This window comes from Coptis chinensis, chromosome 2 (genome assembly GCF_015680905.1).
Source record: "Coptis chinensis isolate HL-2020 chromosome 2, ASM1568090v1, whole genome shotgun sequence".
Classification (NCBI taxonomy): domain Eukaryota; kingdom Viridiplantae; phylum Streptophyta; class Magnoliopsida; order Ranunculales; family Ranunculaceae; genus Coptis; species Coptis chinensis.
In genome coordinates, this window is record NC_141457.1 from 32,193,167 (window position 1) to 32,220,999 (window position 27,833).

General features: G+C 36.1%; 1 long non-coding RNA gene across 1 annotated transcript; it reads left to right on the plus strand.

Annotated features, from left to right (window-relative positions):
* Window positions 1-23,838: 23,838 nt before the first annotated feature.
* Window positions 23,839-27,607, plus strand: LOC147515811 (uncharacterized). The gene is made up of 5 exons (XR_015213518.1): window positions 23,839-24,040; window positions 25,368-25,457; window positions 25,906-26,028; window positions 26,457-26,580; window positions 27,233-27,607. It is a non-coding gene; the product is annotated as an uncharacterized LOC147515811 (long non-coding RNA).
* Window positions 27,608-27,833: the final 226 nt, after the last annotated feature.

Below are 27,833 nucleotides of genomic sequence, written 5' to 3' on the forward strand. Positions count from 1 at the left end.
GATTGCCTGGAGATAGGGTTGTGGAAAATGTTAATTCGGATGAGGAGGAGGAGGACATGCCCTTTTTTTTATGTCAATGCCTTGGAGAAATGTAATTCTGATATGGAACACATGTCAGTGCTACATCGTGGTTTGCATTCCCTGAACCATATTTGTGAAGACTTGCGGAATAGGCAGGTTGCCATTCATGATGAAAATGTTAACCTGCAAAAAACTATGGAGACAAATGCCCAATGCGAGGATGAGTGTTGTGTAGAGATAGAGGCATTTATGGAGGCACAGCGCAGGTTTTGAGTGGAAGTTCTACAACGCATGCCACCCCATGAGGGTCTTTCTTCAGATGAGTCTGTGAGGCATAAGCGTCGTCACAGAAGGACGAATGACTCTGGCCCATCTTCATCTCATGGCCCTTCCTCATCTCATGGCCCTTCCTTATCTCATGGCGAGTAGTGTAGTTGTTTTGGATTTAGGAAATTTCCCAGTTTTTCGTAGAATTTTATTTTGAGTTGTTTAGTTTCTTAGTTAGATTTGGATTATGTAATCGTTTTCGACTATTTGATTATTAGTTGAATTTTTAATTTAATTTGGTTTATGTCCAAGCATGTGATGAATTTACCATGAATCCCACTCTCCCAAATTGTTTGGGGGTGGTATTATTATTTTTTGCATTGTTTTTATCTTATCCACCGTTTTAGAAGTTAAATCTTGCAAATCGTGGAAATATGAGTTTTTGGGAATGTTGCCGATATTGGTGTGGCTAAGATCATATATTGTTGTGCTGATGGAATTTCAATAAATATAATTAGGAAGTTGCTATTTTGAATTCAACCAAAAAGCTATTGGTTCGTATTTGGAATATGCACCTAACTTGTTTCCGTTTTGGTTTCTAGTATATTCTGTTTCTGGCAATTGCCTTAATAATTTTGGCAACTTGTGGACTTTGGTTTTAGAAACTAAAACCCTATAAATACTTGATTCACTCTTCACTCATAACCCACACCTCTCACCTTTCACTCTCATCTTTCACTCTCATTTTTTCTCTTAGTTTTCCACTGCATAGCACTCAAGTTATACGTAGCGCCCACAACAGGCTAAATCCGAGCACACCTTACGTTGAAATGCCTGTAACCCGAGTTACGCAAGAGCGCGCCCTGCGCCCTTCATAGGCAAATTCCGAGCGCACCCTGTGCTGAAGTGCCAAGACCTCAAGCAAGGCAAGAGCGCACCTGCGCCCTTCACAGGCCAATTCCGAGCGCACCTTGTGCCCTGACCTTCGCAGCCAATCAAATTTCTGATTTTTGTGAGTTTTTCCAAGGTTGTTTGCAGCACTTCTAGAGTATATTTGTTATGATGACACCGCCTCATATCATACCGGAGCAGTCTTTTGAAGATTTGTTCCAAAGTAACACCTATGGAGGATCTTTTCATGATAGAATCGTCCAGTCAAAATGGACACATCTACTGGTAAGTCTTGATGACTCGTATTCCCCTCAACTTACTGAATATTTCTATAATAATTAAAGGTTCTTTTGTCAACCAGTGGAGAACAAATGTTCTCTATCGTAGTTAATGGTACGACTATAGATTTCAGTAAGTTTTTGGTCGCTTTTGTTGTGGGACTGCCTATGCTGGTTCCTACAAACTCATGGGGATATTTAACTAATAATGCATACCTTTACAACTATGAGTACTTTCACGAGACCTATGGGGGAGGAGTTTTTCGTGTAATGGCCTGAGGGCAGTATAACATAACCCTTGGTAGCCTGTCCTTGAACGTAGGCCTTACCATGCTTTTCATTATGATGAATATTTTAGGGGATTGGCAGTTTACTTCTACGCATAGTACCGCTGGTGACGTTTTCTTTGCTTTAGCTGAGGGACGTTTCCTATACGACATTCCCAAGGTTTTAGTGGCAAGTCTAGCTAGAGGCCATAGTATGAGGCATAAGTACCTTCTTATGCCTATTTTGGTTTGTCGTATCACGTGTTGTTTTTTCCTTGATTTCTATACCCGCTACACGGATTGGGTTGGGGTTGAAATTATGAGACCCACCAATTGCGTTGTTCGTTCGTTTCGTGTTATGACTTGGCTGGGATAGAGGGTACAACCTCAATGGGTTGCTCCTTACACCCCTTCTGACCGAGTAACACTTAACAGGTTAGCACGGGTTAATGATACATGGAGAGAGGCTTGGCAAATTATCATGGTGTGGCAGGATGTAAAAGGACCTCGTTTCTATGTAAACGAGGATGATGACGCCTAAATGCTGGATAGGAGGTAAGTTTTTATTTTTATTCGTGTTTGCTTTTGTCCCAAGCAATTTACTTCTTTGTTACCCCATATTGGGTGGAACTCATATATAGTTGCGTCTATTTTTATTTATCTATATTAGTATGTTTTAACCTTGTTTTGCATATGTTCCAAAATTTTACGCGTTTCCATGGTATTTCCTACTTTTTTTATTTCAATATTTTGAGGACAAAGCATGCTTTTTGTTTGGGGGTGGCATAGAAACACGCCTAATTTAAGGAATTTGTTAGGATATAGATATGTACAATATGCACCTGTTTTCTAGAAAAAAAAATCAAAAAATCAAAAATATAAATAAAAAGTTTATGATATATACTTAGGAATATTGGTATTGTTTTCTTTCTATACTCTTAATAATCTAGAAGATTCACGTTAGCTTTGCATGAGCATCTATGTTTGTATTGGCAGTAAGTTTCTGAAATCTAGGCTTGTATACTTATTCTACAAATCCTGTGAGAATATAGCCTAAAGCCTTATATGAGTGAAATATTTGAGAAATGGCACAAGGGAGAAGTAAATTCTAAATAGAGAAATCACACATCCACTTGCTTGATCACTATGTCATATCCTAAGCGAGAATTTAGGCCCTCTTTGGATCGATATAGCTAGAAATTCAAACCTTATATTATGAAATTATTTTCTGCTATTCACCCCTCTAAGCCTTTCTTTAGCCTTTCATAAACCACAAATCTTTTACCCTTTTACAAAACAAAATAAAAATAAAAATCAGCCTACACATTCTTTGAATAAGTCTGAGAATAGAGATGAAGAATTGAAAAGAGAAAGAACTTTGAAATCAAGAATTTGTTAGTCGCTTCAAATAAGAAAAGAAAGTTTTCATCCAAAGAAAAAATAATAATAAAATAAAAATAAAGAGTTAGAACTCCAAAAACATAATCAAATGAGTCAAAAGCCAAAGAAAAAGAAAAAAAAATGGCTAAAGATGGAAACAAAGGGTAGAACCAAGGTAAGAACAAGGTTTTCTCTAGTTACATAATATGAATACTCTATTATCTCAGACTAGTTCTTTTTGAATATCCATTTCATTCATTTTTAAACCATCACCTAATCCCTGCAATACCTAATAAAGACCTCTCGCTCAATTAGGAATAGGTTAGTGTGATAGTAAGTGGCAGATGTGTTTGATTGACTTCGACTTCCTTGTGTGTCATATTGATTGTAAGGTAAAGTGTGCCCACTGCACACTGGAGTAGCGAAACTTGAGCGGAAAAATCAGAGTATTTTTGTCTTGACATTTATATGAGGACCTACTTAAGAACGCTATTCCAAAGTTTTAGAAACGGACCTGTTAGTGCATTTCATAGCATTGCTCATTGTATATATGTTTATTCGTAGATGATTGATTATTATGCATATATTAGCGTAGGTTTCTACTTGATTATTCTATATTCATTGCTAATGAGATGTATAGATATATGAGAATAAGTAAGGAAACAATAGTTTATTTCTTAGTCGTTGTAGTATAGATGAAGTTTGTGAGTACCTTTACTGGAAAACTATCACGAGGCTATAACTCGTCCAATAGGGAATTCTTAGTGGTTTAAGGCCTTGTTGCATATGGTAAATGCAATCGCACTCGGCTAAACGAGATTAGTTAGAACTCCATTTTTGGTCACTTATTCTAATTTCTCATATTTGCTTGAGGACAAGCAAGATGCTGTTTGGGGGTGGTTTGATTAGAGCCCAAAACTTTAGTTTTAACCCCTTAACAATATTGCTTTTTGACCAATTATGTGATTAATAAGTAAGAGTTAGTACTATTATCGTGTTCTTATGTATTTTAGGCATTGGAGTCGAATATGTGCAGAAATGCGTCCCTTTTGCGAGATAAAGGAGCAAAGGTTGGTTGCTAAGAAGTTCTATGATAAAAAGCCAAGATTCAAGGAGAAGAAGCCTTTTTAAAGCCCGATCAAAGCATAAAAGTCAAAGTCAACGCAGGCAGAAATAGCGCACAAATGTCAGTAGAACTTTCGAAGGCCGTATCTTTGGACTCAGACCTCGGAATTTGGCCTACCTTATGTCAAAAAGACCAGCTTGGAAAGAGCTTTCTAATGGTCCTAGCCTTGACCCAATCAGAGGATCAAGAGTGGATGAAAAAGATGTTGAAGTCATTTCTAGCTGAAAACCCCTTTGTGGACCGATGTAATGAGGTTTTGGGCTCGATTTTCCGGCCCAAAACATGGCTCCTAAGCCCATGCACAAAATTGTGGATCTAGCCTCTTCTATATAAAGAGACTAAGACTTAGCTCTTAAGTTACTTAGTTTTTACTTGTCAATTATCAAGAAATTAGTTTTTAGAATAAAGTACTTAAAGATAATTCATAGAATTAGTTTTTACATTCCAGAAATTAGTTTTTAGAGAAAGGAATGAGTTTGTAGAATTAGTTTTTAGTTTTATAAATAAGAATTAGTTTTACATTCCAAAACTTAGTTTTTATCTAGTTAATTATCAACAAATTAGTTTTAGAACAAGAATTTTAGTTTTTAGAGTCAATTACTTAGTTTGTTTTTCAAGTTTTAGTTTCTAATTCAATACTTAGTAAGTTTTAGTTTTGTCTTAATTTCATAATTAGTTTAGTCATAAACTCAAGTTCTAAATTAGTTTTAATTCAATATTAATTCATTTCGAATCGTTAGACTATTGTTCAATTAGATTTATAAAGTTTAATTACTTATTCAATAATGACTTGTTCTTATTGTTCTTGTTTTAGAAATGATAGTATAATGATTCAAGGCTAAAACCTCCATTAGAGGGGTTTGAGGAAGCCTTGATGACGACTTGATTTTTTATTAGCATGGATATTGTTGTAATGTTCTATTCTACTCTAGAAAGTAATTTGTTCACCATGAGAATGAGTTTGATTACTTCACATGCTAGTTATTAGTTGGTAGAGATTACCGTGAATAATTAGGGATTAGAAATACCCAACGTTTACGTGAAAATGTAAAGATTAGGATTACAACGTATTCTACGCTAGTTTATTAAGTTGAATTAAAGTGGAATCAAATTCCCCTAATTCCTTCTCATATTGTCAATTTAGTATTGAATTGCCGTCATTTCATTTATCACATTTTGATTAGTTAATTCACCATCGTAGTTAAATTCAATTTCATTACTCTCATGACTTTGTTAGCTTACACGGACTAGGAAACTTCACATCTAAACGAACTAGGAGCGGAATGAATTCTCTACTCCAAACATATTGCATTCATAACAAGAGTAGATAACTTTGATATATAAGCACGAAAATAGTTTTAGTTTTACTTACATTTGAGTTTCACAACTTATTCGTAGGTAAAACTATCATTTTTCCTTTTATTACCTGGTTCTTGTTGTTTAGAAGAAATTTGAGCTCAAGCGAAACCCATTCCTCCTCCAACTGTTTGAAAACATGCCAGAAGTGGAACTTTCAATATTATATGTATATATGTATATCTGACTTTGCAGCCTTTTGATTATCGCACATCACCCATTTTTCGTGGCAGTGCCTTTGGGGAGTTCGAGTATATTGGTGATCATCGATCAGGAAAAATTGTTGTTGAACTGAATGGTACACTGAACAAGTGTGGGGTTATCAGCCCTCATTTTGATGTGGAGTTAACAAGCATGGTGGATGTGGAGTTAACAAGCATGGTGCTCCCCTTAGCAATGTTCTTAGTGTATTTTGCGTTGTTTCTTTCATATTTAGAGGGAACTTGTGGTCTTGTTTTCAATGGCGTAGTCTTACTGTGTTCTTAGGAGATATAGATTGGCTTTTGGTAGTTGATGATAACTTAAAAGACCCGACTATCTGAAGTACTTGCCTGATTTTTTCTATTGTCAGAACGGCTTATGAGGGTTGACAGTAACTTGAGAGACACTACTATTGAGTGGTTAGGTACTGTGATTTCCAACTTAAATATCCTCACTACATCCTTCATCATTTCGGTGAACTCTGTCAGAGTTTTAACTAGCATTTTCGATGAACTCTGTCATAGTTTTAACTAGCATTTTCGGTGAATTCTGTCAGAGTTTGAATTAGCATTTTCGGTGAACTCTGTCAGAATTTTGAACTCTGTCAGAGTTTGAACACTAAGAGTTCAAGACCGAATCTTGTTAGGTGTCGTGGAAGGGGAGATATATTAACTATTATGATATGATGAACTTCTCTTTAGGGGAATATAAGCCAAGCACCTTGATGACTTGATCTGTCCAAATTAGTGCAACTATTGATTTTTCTTTTACATGGAATGGAATAAACTCATATTAAGTTGTTCTGATGCATTGTAGTACATTTTACAAGCTATCTGTATAAAATTGAAGTAGTCACACGCTCTGACACTCACACTCACACTCAACATCAGATTCAATAATTGACTATATGTTCCAATAATAAAATGGACATGAAGTAGGAAATCGGAAATCCTCTTTCTTTTTCTGTGTTGTTTCAATTCAAGAGCATAAGGAACAATGCCAGCCTTGTTATGACTTGAGGGTTGGAGTTTCTTTTGACAGGGTTACATAGTTACTCTTGCAGAGTTTGTATATTCGTGGGAACATTTGTTCGCATCTCAAAGATGGAACACTGAACATGACATTCAGCATGCGTACACAATAACACAAAGGACTCCTTCAACATACTTACACACATGGGAACCAATTTGATGTTCAAGTTTAATATCTTAATTAGCCAAAGCCTTATTAGTTTAAACTTAATTACGAACATTAAGTCAACAAGTTGACACTCTTAATTAGAAAAATGGTTGTACAGCCTTAATTTTAGGAAACAACCATTGACAAAGGTCCATAGCGATCATGCAAAAAGAAATGTGAAACCAAAACAGAGAGTACCAAACTAAGAAGACTTGAGCAAGAAGCTCCAACACAATTACAGAGACTACAAACAACTTGATATCAACTTGATATCCTTCTATTCCTTTTGCTTAGATAAACAAATCCTGAAGCATTTTTTGTAGAAACATTGACAGCTGGTGTTGCAAGTACAATAACACCAGGATTGGCAGAGGATGAGACATCAAACTGGAACACTTCAGTGCACATACGAAAACTTAATATTGGCCCTGCGAAAAAGGAATAACCACTTATTAGATTGTAAACACTAATATAGTGTAGTGAGGTTCCTTTATGATTCTCCAGCCCAACTTGGCAACCAAAACACATATCACAGAAGCAAGAAAAAGATCAAATATATATTTGATTGTGAGCATCATACACAACACACACAAACAAACCATTAACGTCAATTTCTTTAAATTCAAGAAGAATAGAAACGGGCAAGAGTACACTCACATCCATCAACTGCGGTTAGTACAAAATATACCCCCAAAATCTAATTTTCACATAGTATAGTCATCATTTCCTTCACAAATTAAATTTCACATAGTACCAAAAAAATTAACAGAAGGCAGATTGCTGCGGTTAGTAAAAAAATATGTTAACAAAGTCCCAACTCCCAACTAGGACAATTCAAGTTGGCTACGTTCTAATGATCAATATTACAACGTAACAGCAAATCATATTAACAAGCTGCTTTATTACCTCTTGTCCACAATTTGACCCCAAAGATGATCAGTTTCATAGCTGAGCGAAGGGTCCTTCTCCAATTTATTTGCGATCAACCCATTTTTGTACTTCTCGAAAGACTTGTCATCAAGCACATCCTGCATTTGTCGTGTATATACAGAAGTTAGAGTTCACAAGTAATATGGAATGCTAACATGGATTAAATAGTTATGTTTAACTCCTAAACATTTTTGGTTAAAGGTACATTTATCCTGCATCAAGTGACCTGCTTAAATGGTTACCCTGTCTAAAATGCAGGTCCTATGACGCATAATACGATTCCTCTAAGTTTCCAAATGAAGAAAAAAAAACACCTTGTCCAAAATAGAGTGTATGCTCTCCATATAAAAAGCACAAATCTCTTGGGTGAAAACTTGACAATTTTTCCGTAGATCGAAGCCTTATCCGACACAAGAATCAAATTGACTACTCTAATTTTGTCTTTTAGTTAGTAGAAGTAAAACTTAAATAATATAATTGCTGCAAGAAAGAGTACAAGCATGGACAACACATTCTCTACTCTGCGGTCCCAAAGTGAAGGAGATCCTCACAAAAGATCTCAAAAAAATATGTTTATTTCATTATTGCATATAAAAGATGATGAATTCAACAAAACTTAGAATTTTTATCAAGCTTCCAATCCAAAGATTGCAAAAACTGCAATGAAACTAATTTTGTTGATTTCAATGTGCTATAAATTTTTGACATTTCTACGAATAAACATACAACAAATTTGAATTTCATACAGAAACCACAAGTTATATCCAAGTTGTCGATTATATCAAGCAAGTAAACTGGGTCATATTTAGAAGATTGAACACAGATGCCAAAACCTAGTACCCTGTACAACATTTAGGACTGAATTGGAATTAGAAAATGGGAACAATATTACATTTTTCCCCAAATCGAACAATTTGGGTGCTGGAAATCGAACTAAATAGTTGGTTTTTTGTTTTGATTTTGGAAATCGAACTAATCTTACGAATTTGGGTTTGAAATGGAGAGAGAAAGAGGGAGGTAGAGAAAACCCAAACCCTTCGTTTTTTCGAGATGGAATTGAGATGGATTGGAAATTCATTTTTTTGTTTTTGAAATAGTGTGAAATTTTGAAATTTCGCGATTTTTGAGTGAATTAGATCTGACGATCTTAAAAAGAGATCTGACGGACCAGGAGGGGAGTGAGATAAGATGGCACTATAACTGTGTCACTATAGCCTAACCGAGAGTGGGGCCTTACAGAACAAGTGAAGTTATTATTTCGTTTCATTCGATGTGCTTTCTCTATGTATCTGACGTGGGATTGAGTCGAAATTTCCAAGCACGTGAGAATGCGGGCAATTTAGTATAGCACATAGCGACAACAAAGCATCAAGTAGCAATTCAATCTCTCGGAACAAAACAAAACAAGTAGTCTAAAGTTCCTCATGTTGTCATGGCAGATTGGAATGCCACGTACCAACGTCTCAGAACCCATTAAAACTCAGGTTCTTCTTTATATGTCCCAGTGTCACGAGGTTTGTTGTGCATGGAATCCTTTTTGTGTTGTGCCAACTATATACTAAGCACGGTAAACCATGCAAGCTACAACTAAAGTGCTATAGGCCAATATCTCAGTAAAGTAAATATCGTGGTTGTTTAAATTGAGTTGCAGGTAGAAGACGGGAAATGAGGAAGAAGGACAAGGGACACATGTCAAAGATTGATTGGGTCAAAGCCAAATCAGGACACTATATAAAGTCTGGAAGAGCAAGAGAAAAGGGGTCATTAGTTCGCTGTCAAGAAAAATCATTAGAAATAGGAGAGAGAAAGAGTGAGAGAACGAAATTGTAATTTTCTATTGCATATTAATAAAAACTTTGATTCAATTCATTTGATCTTCTTCATTCATTCAATTTAGTGTTACATTTGTATGATCTAAGAACAATTGAGAGAAAGTGTTCTTGGACATCACATTGGCGCCGTCTGTGGGTCGCGAACAAGAAAATTTGGTGTTTTCTTCTTCTGCGATCAAGAATCCAAAGTGTCTTTCTGAATTTGAGTGAAAGAAGTGTGAAAGAGGAGTGAGAAGTGGATTATAATGGCTCCCAAGAAGAAAGCAAATAGCAAGCGAATGGATAGCGATAATCAATCACATACAAGGAATACAAAAGCTTCTGTAAGTCGGAGATTTTAGGAAGAAAATATTGAGGGTGAAGTTTCACTTCAGGAAGTATTGAAAAGATTGAAGGGGGTGGAAAGACAGAATGCTATTTTACTGAAGGAGAACCAAGAGATGAAGAAGGGAGTTCCAAGTAATGCAGTAAGAGATCTTCACGAGGAAGAAGAGGAGGAGTGTAATTCGAAGTCGGGTAGTCATTATATTGGAAAGGCATCAGCAAGAAAGGAAAAAGTTGCAGAAGTATCACCAATATCGGAAATTCCGATACCACAACCTATCACCAAGGAGATGATACAAGAAATGATGGTAAAGCAACTGGGAAATCAAGTGATCAAGAAGACTTCAGCATCAATAAGAAAATTAGCAGATGATGTGAGTAGGAATCCGATACATCAAAGTATTGAGATGATGCCTGTTCCGCCGAAGTTTAAATTGCCTAAGTTCACAAAATATGATGGATCTTCGGATCCGATGGACCATCTCTTCGCATACCGGCATCAGTTTTCGATATATAAGGGAACTGCATTTCTAAATTCATTGCTATGCAAATCTTTTTCTTCAAGTGTAAAGGGGAAGGCATTAAAGTGGTTATGTTCGTTACAAGAGGGATCAATATCAGGTTATAGGGAGATTGAAGAAAAATTTCTGACTAATTATGGGCACCAAAGGGTGAAACCAAAGCAGGTGTCGGCTTTGTTCTAACTGAAGCAAGGAAAGAAAGAATCTTTGAAAGGTTTCTTATCGCGATTCAAGGCAGAAGCGCAGTTGGTAGAAGATTTGGATGAGTCTGAGATGACAGCAGTAATGGCATTCCAAACAGGGCTTATTCCTGCGTCCGATATGCACAAGTATATGCTTCGAAAGGATATTAAAACTTTGAGATAGCTCTATGATAAAGCTGAGAAAGACATACAAGTTGAAGAGGGTGTTTTATTAGCTTTAGTTCAACCTATGTTACAAGTATCAGAGGAAAACAATTCAGCCAAAGAAGAGACCCATCATAAGTCTGATAAGCGAAAGGCGAATGATTCTTATTCGAAATATGAAGGTCAACCTTCACAAAAGAAGAAGTTCGAAAGGTCATTAAGAGAGGAGTTGGATCCATCCAATTATATCGCTATTAATACTACATTGGAAGACATCTTGAGAAGGGTTGGGAAAGAGCCTTATTTCCAACATCCAACTCATAAGCCTCGAGAGATAGAAGATAAACCTTTCTGTAATTTTTACAAGGTAAAGAATCATGAGACAAACAAATGTCTTCAATTGCTCAGGGAGGTAGATCGATTAATGAGAGATAGAAAGCTCAGGGAGTTTAGAGCTGATGCCAGACCAGAGGTGGCTGCGGTGATGAATGATAAACCCTTAGGGGTGATTAATATGATATATAAGGGGGTTATCCCACAGAAGAAGATCATAAGGGATAAAATTCGAAAGATATCGACGGTCAAGGAGGTGCTGGAAGTAAATGTGGAGCCGATACCAGTAGACCCTGCACTCATATCGACAAGTATACCTAGAGCTATTATATTTGTACCTGACGATTTGTCAAAGGTAATGTTGCCTCACGATAATACTCTGTTGATTACGTTAAGAATATCAGGATATGATGTACAGAAGATTTTGGTCGATTGTGGTAGTTCTATCAATATTCTATTTTGGAAAGCATATACAGGCATCAGATTTGATGAGTCCCATTTAAAAGAACCGCAGTTTAATTTGTATGGTTTTAATGGAACCTCAACAAGACCAGCAGGGGAAATCAAGTTGCCAGTAAGGGCAGGCCCAGAGACTATTATGACTAAGTTTATAGTCATAAAGCATCATTCCGATCATAATGTTATTCTGGGAAGAAAATGGATCCATGCTATGAGAGCGGATATAAGTACTTTTTATCAAGTTATCAGATTTCCAACGGCATATGGGCTGCATGAGATAAGAGGCGACCAGTCGGAATCCGAGAAGTGTAATTTTGTTACGGTGAAGGGTATGATGAAAGAGAAGAAAATAGAAACTGGGGGCGTCTCGAAAGTCGCCAGATAACAATTAATGGAAGGTTCATATTCAAGGTCCAATAGTAAAAATGGTCAGGAGGATGTTAGATTTACATCAGAGATGAAGATAGAGATCGAGATAGTCCTAAGTAAGACAATTGAAGAAGTGGAAAAGATCAATATCGGACAAGACAATGAAAGTTGCTTCACTTTCATTGGAACAGAGTTGAGTTCAGAAATCAAGAGTGATTTAATTAAGCTTTTAAGAAAGAATAAAGATATATTTGCTTAGTCGATGGCTGATCTTCCTGGTATCGATCCTCAGATATGTTCCCATAAATTAAATATGCGAGAAGGAGCAACTTTAGTTTATTAGCGTCATAGAAGGGTCTGGCCGATATACGCGCAAGCAATACAAAATGAAATTCAGAAAATGCTAGAATGTTGAATCATCAAAGAGATCGATAATTCAGAATGGGTTGCAAACATTGTGGTGGTCCCGAAAAAGAATGGCAAGGTTCGGATATGTGTTGATTTCACAGATGTTAACAAACAATGCCCGAAGGACTACTATCTGATGCCTAGAATTGATGAACTGGTGGATAGAATAGCTGGATTCGAATTGTTGAGTTTCTACGATGGTCATTCCAGCTATTTTCTGATTGTTATATCAATATTAGATCAATTAAAGACAACATTTGTTGTTGAAGGTGGTCTTTATTGTTTCATTAGGATGCCATTCGGTTTGAAAAATGTAGGGGTGACCTATCATCGATTGGTGGAAAAGATGTTCAAGCATCTGATTAAACATATTGTGGAAGTATATATAGATGATATGGTCATCAAATCAAAGAAGGCGTCCAACCATGTTCAAGATTTGAATATGGTGTTCCAAATATTCCGACAGTTTAATATGAAGCTTAACCCTGAGAAATGTACTTTCGGGGTAAGCTTAGGGAAATTCCTCAGATATATCGTTACTAAGCGAGGAATTGATGTTAACCAAGATCAGATTCGAGCTATCCAACAGATGGCTTCACCCAGTGCAAGGAAGCAAATTCAAAAGCTTACAGGAAGAATTGCAGCATTGAATAGGTTTATATCTAGAAATTCTTATAGATGTAAACCTTTATTCAAGCTGTTGAAGAAGAATATAAAGTTTGTATGGGGTGAGAAATGTGAACTCGCGTTCATGGAGTTAAAAAAATATCTGCAAGAAGTACCAACTCTGATAAAACCAGAAGAAGGCGGTACGTTGTTTTTATACCTTGTTGTCTCGGATTTTTCCATCAGTTCAGTACTCATCAAAGTGGAAGATGGAGCTGAGCGACCTGTGTATTTTCAATCTAAAACAATGCTTGAAGCTGAAACTCGATACTCAATGTTAGAAAAATATGCATTAGCTCTCCTATATTCTACTCAACGGTTAAAACTGTATTTTCAATCCCATTCAGTAGTAGTAATGACAACTCTTCCTTTGAAACAAACTTTAGTTCTGGGAGAATGGCAAAGTGGTTAGTTCTTATTGATGAGTTTGGGATTGAGTATAAGAATAGAGTATCAGAGAAAAGCCAAGTTCTAGCTAATTTCTTGGAAGATTTTCCTGCTGAAGATGAAGATTGGAAAGTTGAAGAAGAGAATCTTCTATTTGTACAAGAGACTGATAATGCAATGGATGAGGATGATCCTTGGGTAGGTACAAATGGATGGAGGCTCTTTGTAGATGGATCATCAGGGCAAAAGGGATGCGGTATTGGCACTGTGCTAATAACTCCAGAGAACCAAAGACTTGAGACAGCAGTTATGTTAGGTTTTCACGCCTCTAATAATGAAGCTGAAAATGAGGCTCTAATAACAGGTTTGGAGATGGCTAAGTCATTAAATGTCAAAGACTTATCGGTCTTTAGTGATTCGCAGCTGGTGGTAAGCCAGATCAATGGAGTATATGCTGCAAAATGCGATAACATGATAGATTATCTAAATTTGGTGAGGATGAAGTTCAAGGATTTCAGGAAGATTGTCTTTCAACATCTCGATAGGGGAGAAAACCGACATGCTGATGCATTGGCATATGTAGCTGCAATGCTCGAAAATGAGGAAGGGCGGTTGTTACATATCGGGGTTTAGCAAATTCTGAGTATTAGTATAAGGCACACAGAGATAATGGAAATAGATATGCTGGGGGTGTCATGGTTGAGCAATTATGTGCTATTCTTGTCACAAGGAATGTTGCCAGCAGATAAGAATGAGGCTAGAAGGATAAAAGGAGGAGCTGAAAGATATCTATTAATAGATGATCGATCAGTTATATCTGAAAAATCCAGGAAGACCACATTTCAAATGTGTATCGGAAGAAAACTCTCAGAAAATTATTGTAGAAATACATGAAGGGGAATGTGGCAATCATTCGGCAGGAAGATCGTTGGCTAGTAAGATTGCAAGGCAGGGATACTTCTGGCCACAAATGCGAAGGGACTATCTGCGATATGCAAAAAAGTGTAGTCAATGTCAGAAACATGGACATGCCATTCATGTGCTAGTAGAGGAGTTACACTATGTTTCGAACCCATGACCATTCGCTTTATGGGGGATGGACATTGTAGGTCCTCTAGTACCTGGGAAAGGGAAGAAAATATTCATGTTAGCAGTAACTGACTATTTCACTAAGTGGGTAGAAGCAATAGCCTTACAACATGTCAAAGAGCAGGACATCATCGATTTTCTGTTTGAAAGAGTGGTTTGCCGATATGGCCTGCCATATGCTATTATATCGGATAATGGTTCCCAGTTCATTGGAGGTAAAGTGAAAGATTTTTTAGAATCATATAGGATTAAGCACTTTACATCAGCACCATACTACGCTCAAGGGAATGGGCAAGCTGAAGTAACAAATAAGACCATTATGGATAGCATAAAAAAAAAGCTAGAGGATAAGAAAAGTTTATGGGTTGATGAGTTAAACAATGTGTTGTGGGCATATAGAACAACTCCAAGAGTAGCAACGGGGGAATCACCATTTACTTTAGCTTATGGTATGGAAGTCGTGACTCCAGTTGAGATAGTAGTATCGACATCAAGGACAATGCTTGTAGAAAAAGGATTGAATGATCAGGGGATGTAGGCAGAAGTCTTAAATTTAGAAGAAAGAAGTGAGCAAGCAAGAATGAGGCTTGATTCTTATCACAGGCAGCTCAGAAAAGCATTCAATAAGAAAGTTAAAGAAAGAAATTTCAAAGAAGGTGACCTAGTGCTAAAAGAGGTTACACAGGCAACAAAAGAAAAGGGAGCTGGGAAGTTATCGGCGAATTGGGAAGGTCCATACATTGTCCATAAGGTAGGGGTAAATGGAGCATATTATCTAAAGAAGGCTGATGGTGAATTGCTAGCAAAACCTCAGAATATCAGTAATCTGAAGGTATTATATTCTATCAATAATGTATTTTGATTCAAATTTTATGGGAAATTAATATGTGTAGCATGAATTTTCAATTCAATATAAATGGATTCAAGTTTCAAGTTTCAAGTTTCAATTTTCATATAAAAATATATGGTATTAGCATATGATAAAAAGCCCTGGTATCGATAGAAATATTGATATCAGGCATATCCTCAAAAAGCCCTGATATCAGAAACAGTGGCAGATATCAGGCAAAAAAGTCTTGGTATCGATAGATATATTGATATCAGGCATATCGACAAAAAGTCCTGATATCAGAAACAGTGGCAGGTATCAAGCATAAAAAGTCCTGATATTGACAGAAATGTTGATATCAGGCATATTGTCAAAAAGTCCTGATATCAGAAACAATGGCAGATATCAGGCGTAAGAAGTCCTGATCTGATGTAGATAGAAATATTGACATTAGGCGTAAGAAGTCCTGGTATCAACAGATGTGTTGGTATCGAGCATATTGTCAAAAGTCCTAGTATTGATAGAGATGTTGATATTAGGCATAAGAAGTCCTGATATCGACAGACGTGTTGGTATCGGGCATATTGTCAAAAAGACCTGATATCAAAAATAGTGGCAGATACCAGGCATAAAAAAGTCCTGAGATTGGCAGAAATATTGATTTCAGGCATATTGTCAAAAAGACTTGGTATCAAAAACAGTGACAGATATCAAGCATAAAAAAGTCCTAAGATTGGCAGAAATGTTGATTTCAGGCGTATTGTCAAAAAGTCATGATATCAAAAACAGGGGCAGATATCAGGCATGAAAAGATCATAGATATCAAGCAAGATATCCGCAAAGGAGGAGGCATTAAAGATCATTTGATAATAAAGGTATGTTGTAATGCTTTAGATAGAATTAAATTGTCAGATTGATACAAGTTTATGTATCGCCGATACTCTCTTTTTGGTGGAGGGCATCGAAAATTATATTTTCTATTTGATGCAAGTTTATGTATCGCCGATACTCTCTTTTTGGTGGAGGGTATCAAAAATTATATTTTCTTTTTGATACAAGTTTATGTATCGCCGATACTCTCTTTTTGGTTGAGGGTATCGAAAATTATAATTTCTTGTTGATATAATTCTAAGTATCACCGATACTCTCATCTTGGTGGAGGATATCGAAAATTATATTTTCTTGTTAAGACAAGTCTAAGTGTCAGCGATATTATTTCCATGTTGAGGATATCGAAAATTTTGATTTTTGATGGTTGTAAGTGCAAATAAGGGAAAAATACAAATAATGGCAAAGTATCATAGCAAAAAACCAATGGAAGTTAGAATTTAGAACAGTCAAAAAGTATATATTGTTAGGAAATTACAAGTTTGGAGCAAAAAGATGATAATTTAAAGAGGATTGTTCAGAAGTGCTCAACATCAGATAAAGTAGCCTCAGTATGTTGAGTAGCATCAGGTGGAAGCTGTGAGGTGGTATCAGCCACAGTAGCTGTATCTCCTTCTTCATCATCCGAAAGCATATTGTTCTCCATAAGGATGTTACGTGGAACAAAAGGCTTACAGATATCCAACTTATCACCAAGAGAATTTACAGCTACCATGACATTATTGAATTCAGCATCAGCAGCTTCGGAGGCTTCGGCACTTTTCTGTCTTTCGCCAACAAAATTTTCAAGCATCTTCTTCACGAGCTCGGAATATTTAGCTTCTTTATCGGATAAAGTCTTCTCAGCTTTTTCAGATTGCAGCTTCATTTTAACTTTCAATTGACAGATTTCCTTCTGGAAGCTGCTATTTTTTATCAAATTCTAATTGCTGAGAGGTCAGGGTTTGCCTAATGCATCCGAGCTCACAGTCTTGCTTATAAAGCAGATCGAATTGAGCCATGGCAAGTATTTTTGCCTATGAAAATATCAAAAATAGATAAACACAAAATAAGAAGGAAAAAGTGATATGAAAGAAAAAGAGACAAGGCATGAGTACCTTCTCCATATGATCGTAAAATTCAGTAAGGCGCTCAGTAGGATTGATGTCGAGAGCAGCAATTTTGTCCTTGGGAAGAACACAGCTGCTAGCTAAGATGACACCTAGCTTATCTTTATGAGTATCTTCGAAAAGTGAGGCTGTTAAAGGGATTTCACTGCCATCAGTAAGGCGAAACTCAGGTTTGAAGACTTCATTAGTATCGGCTGATGAGGCAGAATTAAGAGTTTGACCATCGGCAAGTCCACTGTCTCTGCAAGCAGGGGTGGTTTTTCTTTTCTTAGACTGATTAGTGGTAGTTGAGGAAGGGATGGAGGTTTTTGGCTGAGAAGAAGTAGGAGCAGCAAAAGTGTGCTTATCAGGAATGGAAGAAGGAACAGAGGTTTTCTTAGCAGCGGGTGGTGCCGATGTTTTCTTTTTCCCTTTTTCAGCTAAGTATCGACCGGCGTTGGCATTCATCGGCATTCGAGGAGTCATATCTGTATACAATAAAAGATGCTCATTAAATATATTTTGTAATATCGGATATTCATATAAGTCAGGAACCTCTTCTTTAATTTCAGGGAAAAGATTATGACTCATGGTATAATTGTCAGCTAAATAGTTATAGAAACTTTTGGGAAGGTTGGGAGGTAAGCCATGCAAGGCAAATGAAGATATGAAAAAGGGAAGATCGTCGGAGGGATCGTTTAAAGGAGATTGAGGAGGAGTTGGCAACTGACCCATTTTTTGAAAAGCTCGATGTTTGAGTACATAAAGAGGTGCGCAATAGTTTGAGATATCTGGAAGGGGAACAGTGATTTTGGGATTCCCTTCTTTATCAGCACCAGTCTTAATATTGACAGTTGCGTCAATCCCTTCCAGAAGTCTTAGCACTCTCTCGAAATTCCAACGAGCCTTGGAAAAATGAGGGAGAAGTACTGAAAACACATAAAAAAGAGTGATATCAGATATGAGAGTTCCGAGATATAACAATCGAGAACAAATCAAAGGGAGGACATACTTGTGGTGTTGAAGACTTGATGCTTCAAAGGAGGATTTGCTGGGCTATCGGCACTTTCCCAAGGACCTATAACAACAATCGGATACTGGGTCCACTGTTTGTCGCTATTACGGTTTTTTCTAAGAATACCCCTAATGTTTCGGTGGGTATGTTTTTTGGGTTAAAAGTATCCGATAATCTTTTCACAAAATCTATAGTACATAAGAATATCGGATAGCCTAATACAGCAAGTGGCATATCTATCGGGAGAGAGGTGGCTGTTATAATAATTACAGACAAACATTAGCCTCCAGAAGTTACCCGTACCCTGACCAGGGGAAATGTCCAAATAGTTCAGTACTTCACGATCAAGGGTGGATAAAAGAAATCTCAGTCCAGTAGCGAGTTGGCCGACAGTAACAATGATTCCGTTCTTGGTACCACTCTGACATTGAGTAAAAGCCCAAGTACCAGCATAATGTTGTAAATAAAGTGTGGAGGGAATCTGATAGGCGGTTTGGACTAAAGATAGGTTGGGTCATTTTATGAAAAAACTGCAAAGATCGTCGCTCCATCGGCTGGTGTCTTCTATAATGTCACGCTCAGATTCAGAGTCAGTGGTTGCAAAAGGATGACATGGAATGCCTGGTATAACATAGGATAGGTCCCATGAAATCTGGGGCCGAGATTTATTAATTGGTCGAGGTTGAAGCAAAGTTTTGGATGAAAGGTCTATCGTCAGAAACTATATCGTCAGAAAGGATGCCATCCGATATGGTATCCTCGGAAGGGAGACTAGCATCAGAGTTGGTAACTTCACTGGCTATTGAAATGACTATACACAAAGAAGGAAGGACAAAGGTATTTTTAATATCGGTAATTCAATATTTATAAAGTATTATTAGCTGCATGATATTTCAATATCGGCAATATCGATATAAGAGTGGAGTTATCGGAGATACCGAGATATAGAGATATATCAGAATAAAGTAATATCGGAAATATTGTGATACATGCCGATAGTAAAGCCAGAACAAACAAAAAGATAAAAACAATGTTATGAGTAAAAAGATTCAAACTTTTATATGTTTTGAAGTTCAAGGTAGTAGTGTATGTCATTTCATAAGCATTAGCACACGCGTGCATGCAAAATTAAGGGATTCAGATGTAAACAATTAAAGTTAAGATAAAATATCGTATCTATTATTACTAAAACAAGTATATCAATACATGTGTTAAAAATGTTAACAAAGTGCAAGGTGAAAGAGCATACCTTATGGATTACAAGAGGGATGTATTCTGGAAAGTTGAAGAAGAAGAAAACCAGAGCTTTTGTTGGAGGTGTACTGAAGAAGCTAAAGAGATTACGTGGTATAGAAATGTACTAAAGAAGCTAAAGAGGTTTGAATTTATATTTTTTGAAATATTGGACTGGGTGGTTGTTTAGGCCCGATAGTTTTTATATCCGTTATTTGATATAATTGCTTCTCGAAAAATTGAAATTTCAAAATTTCGAGAGGGGGCGATGTAATGGGCAAATATCGTACCTATAAATATGTTCATTTCGGCATTTTAAAACCCGAGATATTGGCATTTATGCCAATATCTCGGTAAATCTCGTGGTTGTTTAAATTGAGTTGTAGGTATAAGGCGGGAAATGAGGAAGAAAGACAAGAGACCCGTGTCAAAGATTGATTGGGTCAAAGCCAAATCAGGACACTATATAAAGACTGGAAGAGCAAGAGGGGTCATTAGTTCATTGTGAAGAAAAATCATTAGAAACAGGAGAGAGAAAGAGTGAGAAAACGAAATTGTAATTGTCTATTGCATATTAATAAAAACTTTGATTCAATTCATTTGATCTTCTTCATTCATTCAATTCAGTGTTACATTTGTATGATCTGAGAACAATTGAGAGAAAGTGTTCTTGGACATCACAAGTAGTTGTTGAACAAAGGGCTTATACCATGCATTTATAGTCCCATGAAAACATCCTTAGTAGTGCATTAAACAAAGGGGTTACATGTATCAGATTACTAGCAATGAACCTAGAATTCGATTATGAAAACGGATATTTACTACTGTGTTGACAGTTTTCTTTTAAAGATGGCTCATTTCGCAACAATTTTGAGTCGTAATTGGGTTACAATTTTCTTTTCTTGGCTTCTCTTTGATAAAACGGTGGGAATTCTTTGTACCCCGAACACACACATGGCATACCACATACTGACACACACAAAATGCCACAATACAAGTTGAAGGCCTGGCAGTTGGCTATTTTAATACAAGAAATATGTCAAGAGAAGGAAAGGGCTTTCATGTACAAAGTTTAGTAGGAATGCATATGTTAGCGATATTTCTCCAAGTTGTCCACATATATGAGTAATAATTTTCGGCACCAATGGTCCATTTGTTAACTTTTATCGTCTGGAGTATAGTCTGATTCATATTATTCGAGATATCACTTTCGTCCTCATCTTGTTTAAAACCTTGTGAGCGTTACTCTTGAGTCAACACTAAAGTCTTCATTTTGTCCAGAACCAAACACAGACAATATTGATTTGGTTTTACGTGCGTATGCTTCTCTTTATTATCTTTATCTTCTTCTACTATATACCTACTAGCAAACACAAAATAGGTGGACAAAATTCCACGCAAATGAAGACATTTAAGAAGCTATTCTCCATTTGCATGTCCACGTCATGGACATCAAAAAAGTTTTAAGCTGTTATCTTCAATTACAACAGGACGACGTACTAAGAGCATCTGAAACATATTTAAGTGTTTTCTCATTGCCATTTTCCACAAAGAAGCGCTGAATTAGGTACAAGTAAGAAGAAATTAATAAACAAGTGTAAAACCATATATGTATATATATATATTCCTGCGGCCTAGCTATGGAATCAATCCAATCCTAGTTGTTTGAAAATAATTTCTAAGTGGGGATGGCCGGATGGGAATCAAATTCCACATACCAATGAATTTATAGAGACTCTCAGTCGTCCAATGGGCGATACTTTTCTAGAATCACTTTATGGCTATGTTCTTTGGTATGCATTTAAAAAAAATAAACTTTTGGAAGAACCAACACCAGACGAAACCTTTCTATCCCCGGCCACTTCGCTGCACCTTCAATAAGTTAAGACTGTCCTTTTTTTCGCATTTGACTGTAATATTCCTTTATATTGGTATTGTAGATAAGTTTGGTATATTAGAGCATCTTTAGGAGTGATATTAACCTAGCATCAATTTGGTGTTTCTCAATTTCAGGAGAGTTACATATTAATGAAAACACAAAAAAAACACATCAAACCAAACACCAAATCCGCCAATATTTGGTTCAAGGTTTGGTGCTATATCAAATCACTCATGCGGTTTTGGTAAAACCGCGCGGTTTTACCAACACCGCGTGGGTTTGGGCTTCTAATTGGATTTATATGGCGCCAGAGATTGGAAAAGAAAAAAAAAGAAAAAAGTTTATGTGCGATACATGGCGCGGTTTTCTCAAAACCGCGTGGGCTTGAGCCTGTCAGTTGGGCTTTAGTGGCGCGGTTTTGGAAAAACTGCATAGGCTATATGACGCGGTTTATCCAAAATCGCGTAGTTTGATGCCGAAAATTTGATGTTGCTCCTAAAGTTGTTTGGTGTTTTTTTGATAGCTCTCCTAAAAATGCTCTTAGTGAATAGTGATTAGTTCAATAAATTCGTGTCAGACGCTCACAATTCTTGACCTTTGCTTCTTTCCCTTCATTTCATTTTGAATTTTATTGTGTGATTTCAAGTGGTGGGCTTTACCTCTGCTGTTGCACAAGATTGAAGGCCAGGGATGGACTAGGTTGAGACCCATTCCTTTGCAAATATGCCATTCGATAGGCATGGCCTTATATTGGATATTAAATCTTGCATAAAACTAGGTTTAAAACTCTGATTCTGGTCATTATTAGCCAAAAACCCATTGACTTTATAAATTACGTCTAAAGCCCACCTGGTTTTTTAAAGTGTGAAATAAAGGTACCATTTTAGATAAGTTGTGAGAAAAAAATCAATTGTACCTTATTTATTTATTTTAAATACCATATATACCCTTTTATATGAAACTTGTTACTCAATTGATTTCTTTCTCAATATAATTTAGGTGAAATTGAGATCGTGTTTTCTCCTTTCTCCTCTGTTCTCCTTTTGACTGTTAACGAGGTATTTTTTAGATAACCTTTTTCATTGAATAATAATACTTGCACTCTTTCGAAAGATGGAGTTGTTGTAATTTATAGTTTCATTTCAATTTTGTGTAGGATGGATTTCACTATTTTTGCAGTTATATCCTACAAAAATTTAACTCTTGCGACTCGTATTGGTCAGTCTTCGTCAATTATGGATTTCAGAAATGAGATTTCGACAAATTGGCTCGAGATAAATCCATCATGCTTTGATATTTGTTTCACTCGCGATGGAAAGTCATTTGTTATAGAAAATAATGCAGCAGAGCTTCAATCTTTAGCGTGCTACAACTTTGCAAAAGGCTTCTATACAATTTATCATTGATGTTTAATTTCTTTGAAACTTGCTAGCTAGTATGCTGTGTTCTAATGGAGTAGGCCGGTGAGAGTAGTACATCTGGTGGTAGTTCTTCTAATTAATTATTATGGTAGCTCTTGTGCTTTTGGTAGTGGGACTGGTAGTATTGTCAGTGAAAGAGTGCCTACTAAATAATTGAGGAGTAGATTGTGGGCTTTTAATCTCAAGCATGGTAGTCAAACATTTATTGATGTGTTAATGATTCCCGTGTTAAAGTATTCCAGTATTCTATTGAGACTGGGTACAAATATCAGTTTTCAAAGAATGAGCCGTGGAAAGTTACCGTTTATTGTGCTAATATGGAGAGTACTGGTTGTTCGTGGCGTGTACATGCAGTTTCTGAGTTTGACACTTTTGTTATAAAAACTATGCATTCTGAGCACTCTTGTGGATATGTTTGCAAAGATTTAATATATAGTTTTTTGATGTCAAGCAAGCTAGTGGAAAATCTTATTTTAGAGATTGTGCGCTCGCCTTTGGTATAGTCAAGAGATTTGATGACTACCTTGAAGACTGACTACGGGATTGACATTACATATTACTATGCATATATATGGCTAAAAAGATGTGTTTGGAAGAGATTCATGGTATAGATGGATTGTGTTTTCATCAGTTGAAATAGTTTAAGAACGCAATCGTAGAAAGTGATCTTGGAAGTCGTGTTACTACACCATAAGGGCCATTTTCTAACGAAGCAAAATTTTCATTTGTAACACATATATCCATTACTACCTTTCTAACGGACATAACTGTTAGGTTCTCTGGTATCCATTAGTATAATTCCATTTTTTTTTTCCAACTATTATTACAAAATAGTTTTAATGTTTGGTGACACTTATGTCAGTTAGGAAACAACTAAAAAAGCATCCAGAAAGTTATACATGGAACTAACGGAAAATAATACAATTAAATAAAACAATTTTGCACTTTTGCCCAATGATTTCCCATGCTTGTCTCTCTCAAGTGCTCAAGACTCCATCAAACATAATCCCCCGTCTCCTCTGTCAAACCCTCATGGACGAAGATGGAAATGAACCAGGTACGATTTCTCTCTCAATCTCTTGATTTGGTTCGATAAGGTGTTGTGTGTGTTGCCTGTTACACAGCACGATAGAATATGGGACTTGCATTTGGGGTTTGTTCCGATCGAGACTAGTTTGAGAGTTTATAGAAGGTATTTGAAATTTGATCCTAGTCATATTGAGGAGTTTATTGAGTTTTTGGTGAATAGTAAGTTGTGGCAAGAAGGGGCGGAGAGGTTAGCGGGTGTTTTGAATGACGTTAAGTTTTATTCTATTAAAGGGAAGATGAAACATTAGTTGTGGTTGGAGTTCTGTAATTTGTTGACTAGTCATTCTACGGAGGTTTTGGGGTTGAAAGTGGATGTGATTATTATAGGTGGGATTAGGAAGTTTACGGATGAGGTTGGACAGTTGTGGACTTCTCTTGCGGATTATTATATAAGGAGAGGGTTGTTTGAGAAGGCTAGAGACGTGTTTGAGGAAGGGATGACGACTGTTGTTACTGTCAGAGATTTTAGTGTGGTGTTTGATGCGTATTCTAGATTTGAGGAGAGTACACTTGCTGTGAATTTCCGATTTTTTTTGTTTAAATTGTGCTCCAAATTAGGTTTATTTAATTGTCTTCATGATGAATTTGGCGAAATTAAGTTTCGTTTGGAAATTGTAACATTTGAATTTAAATTTGTGCTCCCATTGGGGATATTTCGTTGGTTTGGGATTTGGTTTGCTAATAAAATATCAAATGGATTTTTTTATTAATTTAATAGTTTTCCTTGTTTTTTTTCTTCAGTGAAATCCATCTTCAGATATGGGTTGGTTTATTCCCTGTTCATATTGTTTTTTTTTTTTTTTTTTTTTGTGACGTGAAAAACTTCGGGGACATTGAACCTTTACTGTATTGCTAAATAGCTCAACAAAAAAGTGCAGTAGTACCTGCGAAAACATTTTCAGATTCATGAGAGCAACTCTTTGGAATTTGTTATGATTGAAAAGGTTGATAATTTTTCATGTGACAACATGTAAGTTAAATCACACTTTTCTCTCTCTTTATAGTATATTTGTTTTGTACAAAATGTATTAATCTATTTGCTTTTTGTTCATCTCATTATATAAGACTGGTATTCAGCCAAAAATATTAGTTACAGATATTTTAGTTCATCACTAGCCAACACACTCCTATATATGTGGTAGATCGAAGATAGACTAAGGTTCTGTAAATGCATTCATTTTTAATAATGATTTTATCGTGTTTATCAAAGGGCTTTCAGTGTGTTCTTTCTACTTAAAACGTGCGTCTTGCGGTTATTGTATTTTTGCTAGCAAATGATCAATTTTCATATACAGGCTTATGATTTAAGAGACTCGTACAAGAAGTTCAAGAAAGCTGGAGCTGAAGTCGTAGGGATCAGTGGTGATGATCCTTCTCCACACAAGGTATACTTTTCCTAGCTTCTTAAGTTTTTAACTATTAAGCTTCGGAAACAAACTGATTACTTAAGAGTAAATGCAATGTCGTGGGAACTGATACATGAGTAAACGAAACAAAATTGGGCAAAAACCCAAGTGACTTTCCAGCATTCAAGCAAGAGGATTGTTCTTAAGAGTAAATGCAACGTCGTTTGATACAAGACTAAACGAAACAAAATTTGGCAAAAACCCAAATGCCTTTCCAGCATTCAAGCAAGAGGATTGTACTTAAGAGTAACTGCAATGTCCTATTATAGACTTATACTAACTAAAATATAGCAGTTGTACAAATACTTATAACACTTGTATAAACTTTGTTCATAGACATGTTTTTCTATATATGCAGTGAGCATACACAAGCATACACATGCTCATGTAGAATTCTTGTTCTCTAAAATTGTTTTGGTGATTACAGGTAGGCTTCCATTTGCATTATTGAGTGATGAGGGTGACAAAATAAGGAAATAATGGGGAGTCCCGTTAGATTTATTCGGAGCGTTACGACCTGGGAGACAGAGTTATGTTCTTGACAAGAAAGGTGTAGTTCAACTGATCTATAATAACCAATTTCAACCTGAGAAGCATATAGATGAGACACTAAAGCTACTACAAAGTCTTTGAATCATTTTTTATGTTCTTTATTCATTTTTCTTCTACTTCTTATTACTGTTAATCAACATAAAGGGAAGTTTAGCAGAAGGTGCACAATCCATTTCTATAAAATGGCTTATCGGTAGAGTTGCTCATTTCCTATAAATAAAATATCATATAACTCGTATCCTCGTCCTTAATTTTGTTAGTATGGTCTGATATGTCATATGTTCCTTACTGGTCTCGACTTAGTTGCAATTTTTTAGTTGATTTAGGTGGCATGGGTCATATTTCATGGGCTTTTTCAGTAATGGATTTCAGTTGAGTCAAATGTTTTTAAGGAATAATAGCCATATGAAGTTTCTTGTCTTGCAGGAAAGTGTGTGCACTTGCTTCTGTAAAGGTTTTGAAGAGTAACAAAGTAGGTGACAAGAAAAACAATTTTGCCCTATCTTTCTCAAAATGATGGAAAATTCATATATCACGTGCGTTGATTATGGTAAATATCTTCGTTTGAAAATATTGCAAGTCATTTTAGTGTTGTTGTATCTGTTTTGGTAAACTATATATGAAAGGTACTGCTACCATGACTTAAATATCCTTATAAGGTTGAGTTCGCCATTCTTGACACTTATTAGTTTTGAGTGCGTGGACTTTTTTAAATGATTACTAACAATTCATGTACTATTTGACCTTTCGCCATGTAAGTGTGTGCCCATCAGCCTCCTTGACAATGGCTTTAATTTGACAACTATATTAAAAGTTTTTGCCTTAGGCACATTGGTCGCCTTGTACTGCCTTTGAAATAAACATATCTGAACCATGTTATCTGTCGTATAATGTTGGGTCCTTCCTGATTTTTGGTTGTAACTATTTCACTAACATTATAAAATTAGCATTTGGAGAATATGTATGGACTATTGAGACATTATTTCCCTGTTTGTTTTGTAATGAGAGTGGATTACGTAGTAGGAAGATATAACTAGGGGAGTTATTATTGTGAACATAGATTATAGAATTTCTAATGCTATGATTGAGTTGGAATTCATATTGAATTAGTGGTCTGTACTGCTTCTTTTATGATGCTAGCTTACTTAAGTACCTTTACTACGTACAATTCAGTAAATCTCATTTGTATTTTTTTTCCTCAGGTGTTGTGAAAGTCATGTCAGTGACCAGTGAGTAGAAATACATGTAAGAAATTGGGTTTTGTGTTTGTGAGGGAGGGTTTTGTATTACTGTTATACTTAGCTATTGTACTTGGTATATGTTGCTAGTAGGTAACTTATGGTAATGCAAATATGTAATGCGTTTGTTTTATACCAGAAAAGGGGTTTTGTAATGGCCATATCATAATATGCTACATTGTTGAGAGTGAATTTTGGATGACTGCATTCATGGGTATTCATGTCTCACTCATGGCTGGAAGAGGAAGCTTTGTTGTGGATTTGTTGCTACCATTTTTCTCCATTGTTGTGCATGTTGAACCTCTAAATGTTTGATTTGTAAATTGAGGTTTGGATTGATGGCTCTATCTTTAAAATGTTTAATAAAGTTGGTGTTTCTTGTTATTTATTATATAATTTTTTTTTTGGATAAGGTGTTCCTTGTTATTTACTTGTTACTTTGATTTATGGAATGTGATATATATAAATGTAAGTTGGAATAATCATATTTGCTAGGGATATATGGATAAGATAAAAATTGGTGGGGGTGTAGTGGAGGGAGGGGGACATTTTGTCCCTAAATAAT